General features: G+C 43.0%; 1 pseudogene; it reads left to right on the top strand.

Annotated features, from left to right (window-relative positions):
- The first annotated feature begins 5,086 nt into the window (after positions 1 to 5,086).
- LOC145016333 (uncharacterized) lies at positions 5,087 to 14,252 on the top strand (annotated as a pseudogene).
- The last annotated feature ends 267 nt before the right edge of the window (positions 14,253 to 14,519 follow it).

Raw genomic sequence — 14,519 nt, 5'->3', positions numbered from 1 at the left:
GCTCACTTTCTTGCCATCAGTGAGAGTTCTTCGGCGGAGAAGTTGGCGGAAATTTATGTGAGGGAGGTTGTGTCTCGGCATGGGGTGCCGATCTCGATCGTTTCAGACCGCGATGTGCGTTTCACTTCCCGCTTCTGGAAGAAATTTCATGAGGAGTTGGGTACTAAGCTGCATTTTAGTACCGCATACCACCCCCAGACCGACGGCCAGAGTGAGCGGACGATTCAGACACTCGAGGACATGCTTCGAGCATGTGTATTGGACTTTGGGGGTAGTTGGGACACGTATTTGCCTTTGGCAGAGTTTTCCTACAATAACAGCCATCATTCGAGCATTGGCATGCCGCCCTTTGAGCTGTTGTATGGTAGGAGGTGTCGAACTCCCATATGTTGGGGAGAGGTTGGGCAAAGGGTAATGGGCAGTACAGAGATCGTGAATCAGACGACAGAGCAGATACAGCTGGTCAGACAGAGGTTATTGACCGCTCAGAGCCGACAAAAGAGTTACGCGGATAGACGCCGGTCCGAGCTGGAATTTCAGGTCGGCGACTTTGTTCTCCTGAAGGTTTCTCCTTGGAAAGGAGTGATCCGGTTCAGGAAGAGGGGCAAATTGGGGCCCCGGTTTATAGGTCCGTTTCGTGTGATCGAAAGGGTGGGTCGGGTAGCCTATCGGCTGGAGTTACCAGCAGAGTTGGGACAGATTCACAACACTTTTCATGTATCGCAGTTGAGGAAATGTATAGCCGACGAGTCGGCAGTGGTTCCATTAGAGGATATTCAGGTGGATGCAAGCCTGAATTATGCTGAGAGACCAGTGGCTATTAGGGATCGGAAGATCAAGATTTTGAGGAACAAGGAGGTACCTCTGGTATTGGTACAGTGGCAACATCGGAAGGGATCAGAAATGACCTGGGAGCCGGAGGGTATGATGCGGGAGCAGCATCCGGAGCTGTTTTAGAGCGAGACTTCGAGGGCGAAGTCTAGTTCTAGTGGGGGAGAGTTGTAACATCCGGATTTTTACCAGGTATGTTGTAATCTAAAATTTTGTTATATTGTGAGAGGGACTCGGCGAGTTGGAGCTCAGACTCGCCGAGTAGGGACGCGGGTTTGAACATTGGTGCGCGCCTGGACTCGGCGAGTCCATGATATGGACTCGGCGAGTCTGCGCTGTGTAATGAAACCCTAAATCTCCGGGTTTGAGGCCTATTTAAAGGGCCTTATGGCCGTCATTTGTGCTCACCCAACCCTCAGTGAGTGTCCCTAGAGTTCTTGAGCGATTTGTGAAGAGAAGAGAGCCATTCTTGATCTTGTGGGTGTTGTTTAGCAAGAAGAAGGAGACCATAGGCAAGAGGAAGCAAAGGAGGTTGCTATTTCGTGGATTTGGAGCTTAGATCATCACTCTAGAGGTGTTATCTCGGACCATTTTCTGTTTAGTGAAGCATGATGCAATTTAGGGCTTGTGATGGTCATTTATGGGATGATTTGATGCCCATTGGTTCCCTCTTTGAGTTGAGGCCATGGATCTGGATCCATAGAGGTCCAGAGAGCCTCACTCATCAAGCTTTATGAGTGACAATAGAGTCTTTGACCTTGTGTTGTAGTATTTGAGTCATAAACATCATATATGGTCATATAGAGGTTGTATGTGCATCAAGATTGTAACTTTACGTGCTAAATGAGCTTGGAGGGACTGGATCTATGGATTAATGAACTGGATCTGACCTTTAGAGCAAGATTGAGTCAGTGCATGGCATGGACTCGCCGAGTCCGAAGAACAGACTCGGCGAGTAGCATGAATGTTGCCCGACCACTCTGTGAGTGGCCTCGCCGAGTTGGGAAAGGTGAACTCAGTGAGTCAAGGGGGAGTCAGAATGGACAGGTGGACTGAGTTTAACTGGACTCGCCGAGTTGTTCTTGAGACTCGGCGAGTTGAGTCGTGGTGGCCCCACAACTCGTGCCAGGTGGAACTCGTCGAGTTGAGGGAATGCTCGACGTGTCAAGAGAGGATTCCAGGGAAATTGGTGTATACGCCCAGACTCGCCGAGTCGCCTGGGTACTCGCCGAGTCCGGTCAAAGTTGACCGTTGACCGTTGACCAGCGTTGACCTAGATTGACTTGTTTCAGTGTGGTCAACCCTAGTTGGGAAAGTGTTAATTAGAGGTGTATTGTGCTATAGGGGGACGACAGCTCGACAGGTCGAGTGATTAGCGATTTCAGGTTTACGATTTACCGAGACACACGAGGTGAGTCTTCTTACTATACTTTACCTTGAGTAGGTAATCAGAGTTATGTGATAGAGTATTTGTATGCTATGTATGTTATGTGTTGTACTGCATTACTTCTATGTGATTGATGCTGTGCATGTTTACAGAGTTAGAACCGAAAGGTTCACAGAGTTAGAACCTGAGGGTTCACAGAGTTTGGGTGCGGACCCACAGAGTTATAGCCTCGAGTGGCTAATATGTGTTATATGTAGTATTTTGGGGAACTCACTAAGCCTTGTGCTTACAGTGTTGATGTTATTGTTTCAGGTACTAGTGATGACCGCGGGAAGGCGCCGGCTTGATCCGTACACACACACATTCGGAGTTTGATATCATGATCTTGTGATTTTGTATTGTCTTGTTCGGATAATTAAAATGGTTGTTTTATGAATATCAATGGAATTATGTTTTATAAAAATTGAAAAATTTGTTTTGAAAATTTTCGGTGTTACACTTATAAATACTCAACTTTAAAATATTTGAAATGGTTTAAAAGATGTTTAAACATTATATAAACTCAATGTATTTATAACAAATAAGGAGTTTTTATTAAAAAGACTAAAATCGGTTTATAGCGTTATAACGGCAAATAATAAAACTAGTGATTATTTTTTGCGTCAAAACTTAATATATGATATTGGTGTTTTAAACATAGCGTAACATGTTGATGTTATGTTTTATTAATGCTAAATGAGATTTAAAACATAAGTATCATCACCCATGTTTTGGTTTATCAAAATATGATTTTTATCATAAGACGCGTAAAATTGAGTTTATAAAATAAAATGAGTTTATTTTATAAATTCATGAAGTCATAAGTTTTTTATTGTTAAAAGGAAATTTAAAATACTGATTTCATAACTCATCCAAAACTATAAGTCTTAAGCATAAAATAAAGTTTTATTAAGACTGTTACTAGTTCTTAAAACCGATCTACGACTAAACTTTAAAATATCGGATTTTAGTTTATAACTGACCGTGGTTAATGGAAAATGAAATGAAATTTTATTTGACACCTAAAGAACCTTATAAAAAGTGATATGAATTTTACAAAAGGATACATGAATTGTTGAATGCATGCATACTACTAGAAAACAGCCCTTTAATGACACGCAAACAATGACACACACTGATAGAGGACACACATTTGTGCTGTCCTAAAAAATAATGTCAGTTTTCTCAAATTTAGAGGATAGAGGACATACATTTTTGCGTGCCCTATGATTAGTGTCCAACAAAAAAAAACACGGAGGGCGCCAATCATAAAAAGCGTGTCGTGTAAATGTGTCGTTTTATATTTTTTTAGGAAGGCACGTTTCTCTGTTTTTTAATAGCCCATGGGGGGAAATGCATCTCCTTCTTCTCCTTCTAAAATCCTCTACCAAAAAACCATAATAATCCTTTAAGTAGTTCGTCTTCCTCTACTTCTGCACTCAATCTCTCTCTCTCTCTCTCCATCTCTCTCTCACTCTCTCTCTCTCTCTCTGCAAGCCCTAAGCCGCCACCACCAACATCGAACCTCATAAGCTTTAAGAGTTCGAAGTGCCTAAGAAAACTCTTCCACCATCTCAAGATGTCGGTTCAAGATCGTAACACCACATCGCAGTACACGATGTCATCATCGTCTCCACAAACTAGCATCAATGGCGAAGAAAACAAATGAGACTGGGTTTGGAACGAAATCAAAGCCGAAGCTCACTGCGACATTGAATCTGAACCAGCCCTCACCAGTTACCTCTACTCCACCATCGTCTCCCACTCATTTCTCACACGCTCTCACACACACACACACACACACACTCTCTCTCTCTCTCTCTCTCTCTCTCCCTCTCTCTATTTAGGAAACAAACTCTGATCCTCCAATCTTCTCTCCATCCTCCTCTACGATCTTTTCCTCAACACCTTCTACTCCGACCCATCTCTCCTCTCCGTCACCGTAGCCGACCTACGCGCCGCCCGTCAACGAGACCCTGCCTACATCTCCTTTGCTACAACAGGTAAGAGATCATCATTCAGATTCAAATGATTTCATGATGGTCAAATCCAAGGAGAATTAGTTTGTTAAAATCATGGAATTAGAGCCTGGTAGTGCAAAAGACTCAGATGATTTTTTCTTTCAGCTTTTAGAACTTTAACCAGTTAATGGTCAGGGATTGTGGGAAACAAGTTTATTTAGGCGGATTTGACACTACCCTAGCTGCAGCTAGGTTAGAGACATAATTCCTTTTTATAAATATTATTATAGTTTAAGTTAATTGAATGTCATTTTAACTTAAATGAATCAATGATATTATAACTCAGAGCCTATGATCGAACTGCGATCAAGTTCAGGGGAATTGATGCGGATATCAATTTATTTATGAAGTCTTGTAAAAAAAATAGAAACATTGTTGCAACTTCCTGTTTCTAGTTAAACACTTGGTGAATGTTGGTTTACTAGTGTCTTGATCCATTCTATATTCTTTTGAAGTCTTATATAGAAAAATGACATTTTTCTAGATTAGCCATCTTTTATATAATACTTGACCATCTGATCTTGTTTGAATCATGGTAGAAATGTTAAAATATAGGAGAGTGTGTTTCTTTATTTATGCAAGCATGTTTATGTGTTGATAACTTTGAATTTTGTCTCATGTGATGTCACTTTCTTTAGCTTCCAAATTCGCCTTATAGTTTTGCATGTGGGGTTTTCATCTTTTTTTTTTCAGTCCTTTTAGTTCATGTTTTACCTTTTCATACCTGTTTTCTACTGATGTAATGACTTCTTGCAACTATTCATTGCAGGATAATCAAAATGTTGAAGGATTGAAAATTGCAACATGACATGTGGCAACAAATACTATAAGACTGTTAATTTCTGGGTGCCAAACTGGCATGTTGATTGGGGTATTTGGTCAAAACATTGGTTAACTAAGAAACTCCTCTGGTGCAACAGTTACCGTACTTGCTCCAAATCAGTTGCCATTATGTGCATCTGCTCATAAATTTGATCGAGTAGTTCAGTTAGTCACTACAAGACTCATTTTTATAGTATATTTTTAGACAATTTTATTAAAATCGTTAATTTTTTTTGTTCTTTTATTATGGAAAATGTAAATATCTGGAGATGTTCCTGCAGTGTTGAGGGCTTTAGTGGAGATTGGATGCCAGTTGAGGTTTGGGTTTTTAAGGAATTCATTTTTATGGAGTTGTGTAACACCGTAAATTTCAAGACAAAATTTTCATTTAAAATAATCATTTTACTCTTAGAAACACTTGTTTAAAATCTTATTCATAGTCGATTTACAAAACATAACTCCATTTTCACTTGCATAGAAAACCAGGATCCTCCAAAATATGACTCTTTCTCTGGTGTGTACAATCAAGCCGGTGCCGTCCCGTGATACTGAAAGAAACCTGAAAAACATCAAACAAAACACTGTAAGCACGAAGCTTAGTGAGTTCCCCAAAATACCACACATAACACATATTAGCCACTCGAGGCTATAACTCTGTGGGTCCGTGCACCCAAACTCTGTGAACCCTCAGGTTCTAACTCTGGGAACCTTCCGGTTCCAACTCTATAAACATGCACAACATAAATCACATAGAAATAATGCAGTACAACACATCACGTACATATAGCATACAAATACTCTAATCACATAACTCTGGTTACCTACTCAAGGTAAAGTATAGTGAGAAGACTTACCTGGCAAGCAGGAAGCAGATATCCCCACACTTGAATCTCGAACTCGCCACCGCCTAACACGTAAGGCAAATACTCTCATGAATATAACTCTCGAGACTAGAATAAATCCTCTCATAACACCCTCTTATGGTTAAAAGACTATTTTACCTCTCTCTTGGCCTAAAGGCCACATCGCTGACCAAACCCTAAAAGTCAACGGCCAACCCTTGGTCGAAATCAAAGTCCTCAGTCTAAGTCAACCCCTGACTGACCCTACTCGCCGAGTCAACCCTGTGACTCGTCGAGTTCCCATAATCAGAACTTTATTTAATCTGTGACCTAACTCGCTGAGTCACCCCGAGACTCGCCGAGTCCAACAACTCTAAGTCCACTCGCACTCGACTCACCGAGTCATCCCTCGACTCACCGATTCTCGACTCAACCAGAGAATATTTGGGACTCTTTGACAAGACTCGTCGAGTCCAAGGCTATCTTCAACCTACTCGCCGAGTTGTTCTTCCAACTCGTCGAGTTCCAGGCCATCTTCAAGCAACTCGTCGAGTCGACCCATGTGACTCGCCGAGTACCACCGTTCTGAATCCATTCAGGAGCACTCCAGGCCATGCAATTGATCCAAAACATAGATCTAGCCTCCTACAACCCATCCATCACGTAAAGTGGCAAACTTTACGTGAATCCAAAGAGATCTAAGCCGTTTGCACATTGGGGCTAGGGTTTGGGACATGTAAGCTTCACTAAACACTCCAACACAGGGACTTTCATGCTCTCTGATTCTTCTCCCTTCCAGATCTGAGGTAGCAACCTCAGATCTAACCTCTAGACTTCCCATTTCATCCATAGACAATTTCTCACAAACCCCAAAATGAAGAAACAACATAACAACAGGTCAATAACGAGATATTACCTCTAACTGATGCCCCAACTGCAATGAAATTCGAATCCAAGCAAATCCCCTTACTCCAAGCCTTCAATCTTCCCAAAATTCCTTCAACCATTACTTCTCCAAGCTCCAATCCACTCAACAATGGTGCTTCTCCGTGATTTAGGGTTTTCTAGGGCTCAAGGGGTGATAAAGAGGCTGGGAGGAAAACATAGTGATCTTTATATAAGGCTCAACCCCGAGAATTAGGGTTTTCTCCACTCAGTGCCTACTCGCCGAGTCCATTACACTGACTCGCCGAGTCGGCCACTTAACACGCGACCAGGTCGCGACTCTACTCGCCGAGTCCGCACATGGACTCGCCGAGTCACTCTTTCCCAATTTACTCTTTTAGCCCTTCAACTCTACTCTTGATATTTCGGGATGTTACAATTCTCCCCCACTTAAATTAGGCTTCGCCCTCGAAGCCTACAACAACTCAACTCCATAAATACTCCCACAACGTGCCACCTGGCCTTAATCGGACCCGCTCTTACAAGGCATACCCATCGAAACTCGAACACACTTTCCCTTTCCTTACGGTGTCCTGACCACTGTCTCGAACCGGGCACCGGATGTACCCTCAGATAACCACACTCAACGATCCAAGAATTACCCATGAAGCATCACTGATCCAAATCTCAACAATCACTTGACCCATAAAGGTTAGAAGCCATGAACCATTGGATCCCCGATCCAAATCCCATCCTATCCAATCCGTGACGACAGAAAGGCCCACTCTTCAATCCTAGAGCAAATCTCATGAGTCCTCTTCTTGCACTCAAGCACCCAAGCCGCACCAACCTTCGCACTCTCGGGTTAGGAGAACCCTTCGCACTGATGACATCTCTAACGTCCCCAGGAGACACCACCACTACGCACACGACCCTTGATCAGAATCAAGCTGGGAGTCCCAGACTCCATCCCTACATCCATCCTGAGACTCTTGGCTCTACACCCGCGGAATCCCTTCCGCATCCTCAGCAGACATCCCATCATGATGTCATTCCATACCACTGTCACAGACACAATGTTCGACCATCAGACTCCAAATCATCCATTCTCACTACAACTTCCACTTCCGCGAATCGACACTTTCCTCAGCAAATGAGGGTCCGATACTTCCTCCCATACAACAACACAAAGGGTGGCATACCAATGCACTAATGATGGTTGTTGAAGTAGGATAACTCAACCAAGGATAAATACGTGCCGCAACACCCTCCGAAATCTAATACACATGCCCGAAGCATGTCTTTGAGCGTCTGAATCGTTCACTCCCTCTGAGGTGTCCTCCGACATCATCAGGATAAGCTCTAGCTCATCACATATCCCTCTTCGAGACTGGGCACCAGGTCAGCTTTTGACTCCACAGCTGAGCCTCCAAAGGTCACCTAAATCATGATCCAAATATCCCACTAACTTCCTCCCCGTGACCACTATCCCGGCCCCGTGACACGCAAGTCACGAAATTCTCTTTTCCTTATGCAAGAAAGTACAATCCAACCGAGGATCGTCTCCACTCTGATCTCTGGTTTCTGCTGTGCATATCCCTTGCCATCTCACCACATTCCCCGACAGAGACGGGGACCCCAGTCTCACCCCCGGTCCAACATCCAGGCTCAAAAAACTCAATACTAGGGCTACTCAAGCCCAAAACTCTTCCACATCATACACTGATCGGAGAACATTCCATCATCACACTCTCTTGCCATCTAGTGAGCACTACGACTCCCCGCGGTATCACAACACCCTCTGACTAGTGAGTACTACGACTCCCCGCAGTATCACAACACCCTCTGACTAGTGAGTACTACGGCTCTCCGCAGTATCACAACACCCTCTGACTAGTGAGTACTACGGCTCTCCGTAGTATCACAACACCCTCTGACTAGTGAGTACTACAGCTCTCTGCAGTATCACAACACCCTCTGACTAGTGAGTACTACGGCTCCCCGCAGTATCACAACACCCTCTGACTCCACTAGCTCGTGCTCCACAGACTATCATAGGCGGCTACCCATACTCGTCTCGAATATTCATCACAGACTCTGGAGGCAATCGTCATAACAGATGCCCACCCTTACGAAGATCCACTCTCCCAAGTAATCTCCCTGGATGCCCATACTCAAAGGGCTATCACTAGTTCCATAGATACCTGATATACCACAAGTCGTCTCAACTCAAGATTCACGAATAACTTCGAAATAAAGATATCAATACCCGGATACCTCGGAACACCCCCACCGAACATCACAAGATCCTGCCACAACCACAGATCTCCTGCCCCAAGCACCATATAGATGCAATAATACATTCCCTCTGAACCCCATAACTAGATCTTCATTTTTCCCAAGTTGCAACTTCGGTGTATTCAATTTCTCAATTGCAATACGAAGAAACGCTAACGCTACGAAATACGCTGATAATTCTCCGAAACCCTTTTTCCCGCCGCTCAAAATCCAAACAAGGATACGCATACCGACCCGGGAGTTGGCTGCCCAATCATTCTTTATCTACTTGCCCCAACACCGACCAATACCAGAATCCTGATTAATAAACACCTGTCGTGGAGACATTCATCCTTTTCAAACAAGTACTTCCCGCATTAACTCACTCTGACCCCTTTCCTCGATCACCGACATCTCTGGTCTCATGATTTCTTACCGCATATCTATATACTCCACTTATACCTGCTCTTGACAAATCTCTGCTTTCTTACATACGGCACCCGGTTCTCCCCCACTTAGGGTTCGAACCATTACCAAATAGCACGCAACTAACCCATAACTATATTCTCCAGCAAAATCGCACCTGCCCCCGGAAAGTGCTACACAACGCCCGATAATCCCCCCTTAAGGAAATGAATCGACCTCATATACTCTGAACCTCTGGTGAACTCCTCAAGAACTTCTCGTCACGTCTGCCTCTAGCCGTTCCAAATCTCGTACCAATTTAGTACCAAACAACTCAACTGCTCGATAACATCCCTGGCTCATAGACTGAACCATAAAACCATCATACCCCTCACCTCAACTCATTAACCAACGCTCCAACACCGGGATCATCCCAAGAACAGGAACCCACTCCCAAATTCAACACCCCATGGATAGAAAACTCTCGGCACCGCTGAACTCGACTGAACTCCCCGCTGATACCACTACCGTACACCCGACTAAACTCATTTAGGTATAGCGTGGCCCTCGACTATCTTAGTCCCAACTGACTATCTGCTCATGATAGATCACTGCCTCGCGGCACACATGCTACCTGATACTCTGGTGGGAAATCATCATCAATGACGACCTGTAGGGTTTACCCCTAAACCCAAAACTAAAACATCATGCTCCTCATTTTTTTTTTCACACGTACATAATCAGTACCTCCCCGATCATAGGAGGTGACATCTCCTTTATCGACTGATTGCCCAAATCAGATCGAAATTCTCCCTTCTCACTGACTCCTTACTAAAATACTCTGAGGGGCTCTCGATCTCCCTCTCAAGGGATGCCTCATCGAACTTACTCATAACCGAATAACCAGAGAACCACAAACATCCTTCACTACGACCCATGGTACTCATTCCATGACATCTCTTCTCAATATGCCCCGGTGTATGGTACCCTAACCATAACATCACTCCCCAATCTGCTCCGATGTATGGTACCCGGACCATAACATCACTCCTCAATCCGCTCCGATGTATGGTACTCGAACCATAACATCACTCCTCAATCTGCTCTGATGTATGGTACCCGAACCATAACATCACTCCTCAATCTACTCTGATGTATGGTACTCGAACCATAACATCACTTCCTCAATCTGCTCTGATGTATGGTACCCGAACCATAACATCACTCCTCAATCTGCTCTGATGTATGGTACTCGAACCATAACATCACTTCCTCAATATGCTCTGATGTATGGTACCCGAACCATAACGTCACTCCTCAATCCGCTCCTTAGAACCTTCAGAATACTCCCTGTATCAAGTATGGGTCCTCTGCTTTCAGTAGTACGGGACCATACTACCTGCCACATCTACCCATACTTTCCACACGGACCATCCCAGAGCTTCTAAGTAGCTGCTCGACCTGCCCTTTCACTAATCCCATTGCGCGTGCTCGCTCCCCAGCGAAATTCTCTACTCTGCAAGCACACTCATCTGGCTAGGGTTACTCCCTAGGCTCTTCCATTGTCCTCCCCTTCTTTCCTATCAGCTGCTGAAGAGCTCCTAATGATGCTAGCCATCTACCTCCTGAATATCGTCATATTCACTTGGTAGCTGACTCCCATCATCGAGAGTTCCACAGCACAAAGCAAGCAGCATTCGAGCATCGAAGAATACATAGGACTCCCTCTCTGTGATAACTCCACCTTCTCGGCTCATCCTCGAAAGTACCACCAAACTCTGTAACTCTACCCCTCATGGGTTCTAACTGGATACTCTCACTCATCACATACTCAAAAGCATAACACATATAACAACGAGTCCTAGGCTAAGGCATCACAAATCAGGCCACTCTAGTCCTAACATATGAAATACCTAGCCTGTCTCTAGCATGCAATAATATCTCATAAAGTGCATCATAAATATCTCATAACACAAAATAAGGGTATCTTGGGAAATCACCGTTCGGGCTCTGGCTGATTGTACACACTGCTCTTTCTTGCTTCCTCTTTGAACCCTTATTCGTTTTTAGAAAATTATTTCCTTAAAACTTTTCTTACTTCCTCAGTTTGAGTCCAGATTTACCCGAAGGCGCATCCGAATCCCTCAAACCAAGGCTCTGATACCAACTTGTAACACCATAAATTTCAAGACAATTTTTTCATTTAAAATAATCATTTTACTCTTAGAAACACTTGTTTAAAATCTTATTCATAGTCGATTTACAAAACATAACTCCATTTTCACTTGCATAGAAAACCAGGATCCTCCAAAATATGACTCTTTCTCTGGTGTGTACAATCAAGTCGGTGTCGTCCCGTGATACTGAAAGAAACCTGAAAAACATCAAACAAAACACTGTAAGCACGAAGCTTAGTGAGTTCCCCAAAATACCACACATAACACATATTAGCCACTTGAGGCTATAACTCTGTGGGTCCGTGCACCCAAACTCTGTGAACCCTCAGGTTCTAACTCTGGGAACCTTCCGGTTCCAACTCTATAAACATGCACATCATAAATCACATAGAAATAATGCAGTACAACACATCACGTACATATAGCATACAAATACTCTAATCACATAACTCTGGTTACCTACTCAAGGTAAAGTATAGTGAGAAGACTCACCTGGCAAGCAGGAAGTAGATATCCCCACACTTGAATCTCGAACTTGCCACCGCCTAACACGTAAGGCAAATACTCTCATGAATATAACTCTCGAGACTAGAATAAATCCTCTCATAACACCCTCTTATGGTTAAAAGACTATTTTACCTCTCTCTTGGACCAAAGGCCACATCGCTGACCAAACCCTAAAAGTCAACGGCCAACCCTTGGTTGAAATCAAAGTCCTCAGTCTAAGTCAACCCCTGACTGACCCTACTCGCCGAGTCAACCCTGTGACTCGTCGAGTTCCCATAATCAGAACTTTATTCAATCTGCGACCTAACTCGCTGAGTCACCCCGAGACTCGCCGAGTCCAACAACTCTGAGTCCACTCGCACTCGACTCACCGATTCTCGACTCAACCAGAGAATATTTGGGACTCTTTGACAAGACTCGTCGAGTCCAAGGCTATCTTCAACCTACTCGCCGAGTTGTTCTTCCAACTCGTCGAGTTCCAGGCCATCTTCAAGCAACTCGTCGAGTCGACCCATGTGACTCGCCGAGTACCACCGTTCTGAATCCATTCAGAAGCACTCCAGACCATGCAATTGATCCAAAACATAGATCTAGCCTCCTACAACCCATCCATCACGTAAAGTGGCAAACTTTACGTGAATCCAAAGAGATCTAAGCCGTTTGCACATTGGGGCTAGGGTTTGGGACATGTAAGCTTCACTAAACACTCCAACACAGGGACTTTCATGCTCTCTGATTCTTCTCCCTTCCAGATCTGAGGTAGCAACCTCAGATCTAACCTCTAGACTTCCCATTTCATCCATAGACAATTTCTCACAAACCCCAAAATGAAGAAACAACATAACAACAGGTCAATAATGAGATATTACCTCTAAGTGATGCCCCAACTGCAATGAAATTCGAATCCAAGCAAATCCCCTTGCTCCAAGCCTTCAATCTTCCCAAAATTCCTTCAACCATTACTTCTCCAAGCTCCAATCCACTCAACAATGGTGCTTCTCCGTGATTTAGGGTTTTCTGGGGCTCAAGGGGTGATAAAGAGGCTGGGAGGTAAACATAGTGATCTTTATATAAGGCTCAACCCCGAGAATTAGGGTTTTCTCCACTCAGCGCCTACTCGCCGAGTCCATTACACTGACTCGCCGAGTCGGCCACTTAACACGCGACCAGGTCGCGACTCTACTCGCCGAGTCCGCACATGGACTCGCCGAGTCACTCTTTCCCAATTTACTCTTTTAGCCCTTCAACTCTACTCTTGATATTTCGGGATGTTACAAGTTGATTTAAATTTAGTTATAATTAATTAATTTGTTTTTATATTTATATTGGGATAATCCACCTAAGTAAATAATCTCCATCAGTCCAACTTATAATCTTGGCTTCACTCATCGGCCAACTCAACAATATATGGACCTGTCTTCAGGTTATATATTGCATCTATTCCATTTCTACTAGCTAACAAAACATGATGATGGACATGGAATGTAATGAATCATTCCATTATCTTTGTGTAGGTATGTTGAATTTATTATTTACCTTTCAGCTAAATATGTAACTCTAGAGATGATGATTTCTGAGACATTTATTGGTGGATTAATTGGGAGATGTGGCTCAAACATATCTCGGATCAGAACTGTGTCAGGAGCAACTATCAAGGTTTTGTTTTTATATATTTTTTATGCAAGTTATTTAGCAAAATGACTAGAGATTCTAGGAAAAAAATCAAGTCTTTTTTTTTTTGTTAAATGTTAATCGTTACTGAATGGAAAAAAAATCAAAATTTGTTTTAATTTTGATTTATTTGATGTCTTGTGTCTTGCAGGTTCATGGTGGGAAAGGGGAAAACAAACATAGACAAATTCACTTGGGTGGTAATGCTCAGCAAGTTGGTGATTCCTTTAAAAGAATTGCAACTTTTAGTTATCAAAATAAGATTAATATTTTTATATACAAATTTGATTAAAATGATTTTTAATTTGAAGTGAAATAGGTTGCTTTGGCAAAGCAAAGAGTTGATGAGTACATATATACTCAGATGATGCAGGAAACAGGTGGTTAGTAGTCCATGTAAGTTTCTTGATTTGTAACATCTTGTATTCAAGAAATAGCAATGTACTTTCCATAAACATTATAAATTATATTATTTGAAAATTTTAATAGATTGGTAGGTTTAAAAGTAGAATGTCCTAATAAGAATTAATTTTAAAATTAGAATGAAAATGACAAGTGATTTTGTGTTGTGTTTACAGGGTTGATGAAACGACATCATTGATGGCAGGTCCTATGTACCACCCACCGGTAGCAGCTCATGAAAAACTTTTACTTT

The sequence above is a fragment of the Lactuca saligna genome, chromosome 9, assembly GCF_052625555.1.
Source record: "Lactuca saligna cultivar CGN05327 chromosome 9, ASM5262555v1, whole genome shotgun sequence".
NCBI lineage: Eukaryota > Viridiplantae > Streptophyta > Magnoliopsida > Asterales > Asteraceae > Lactuca > Lactuca saligna.
This window is presented reverse-complemented; position numbering and strand designations above follow the sequence as displayed.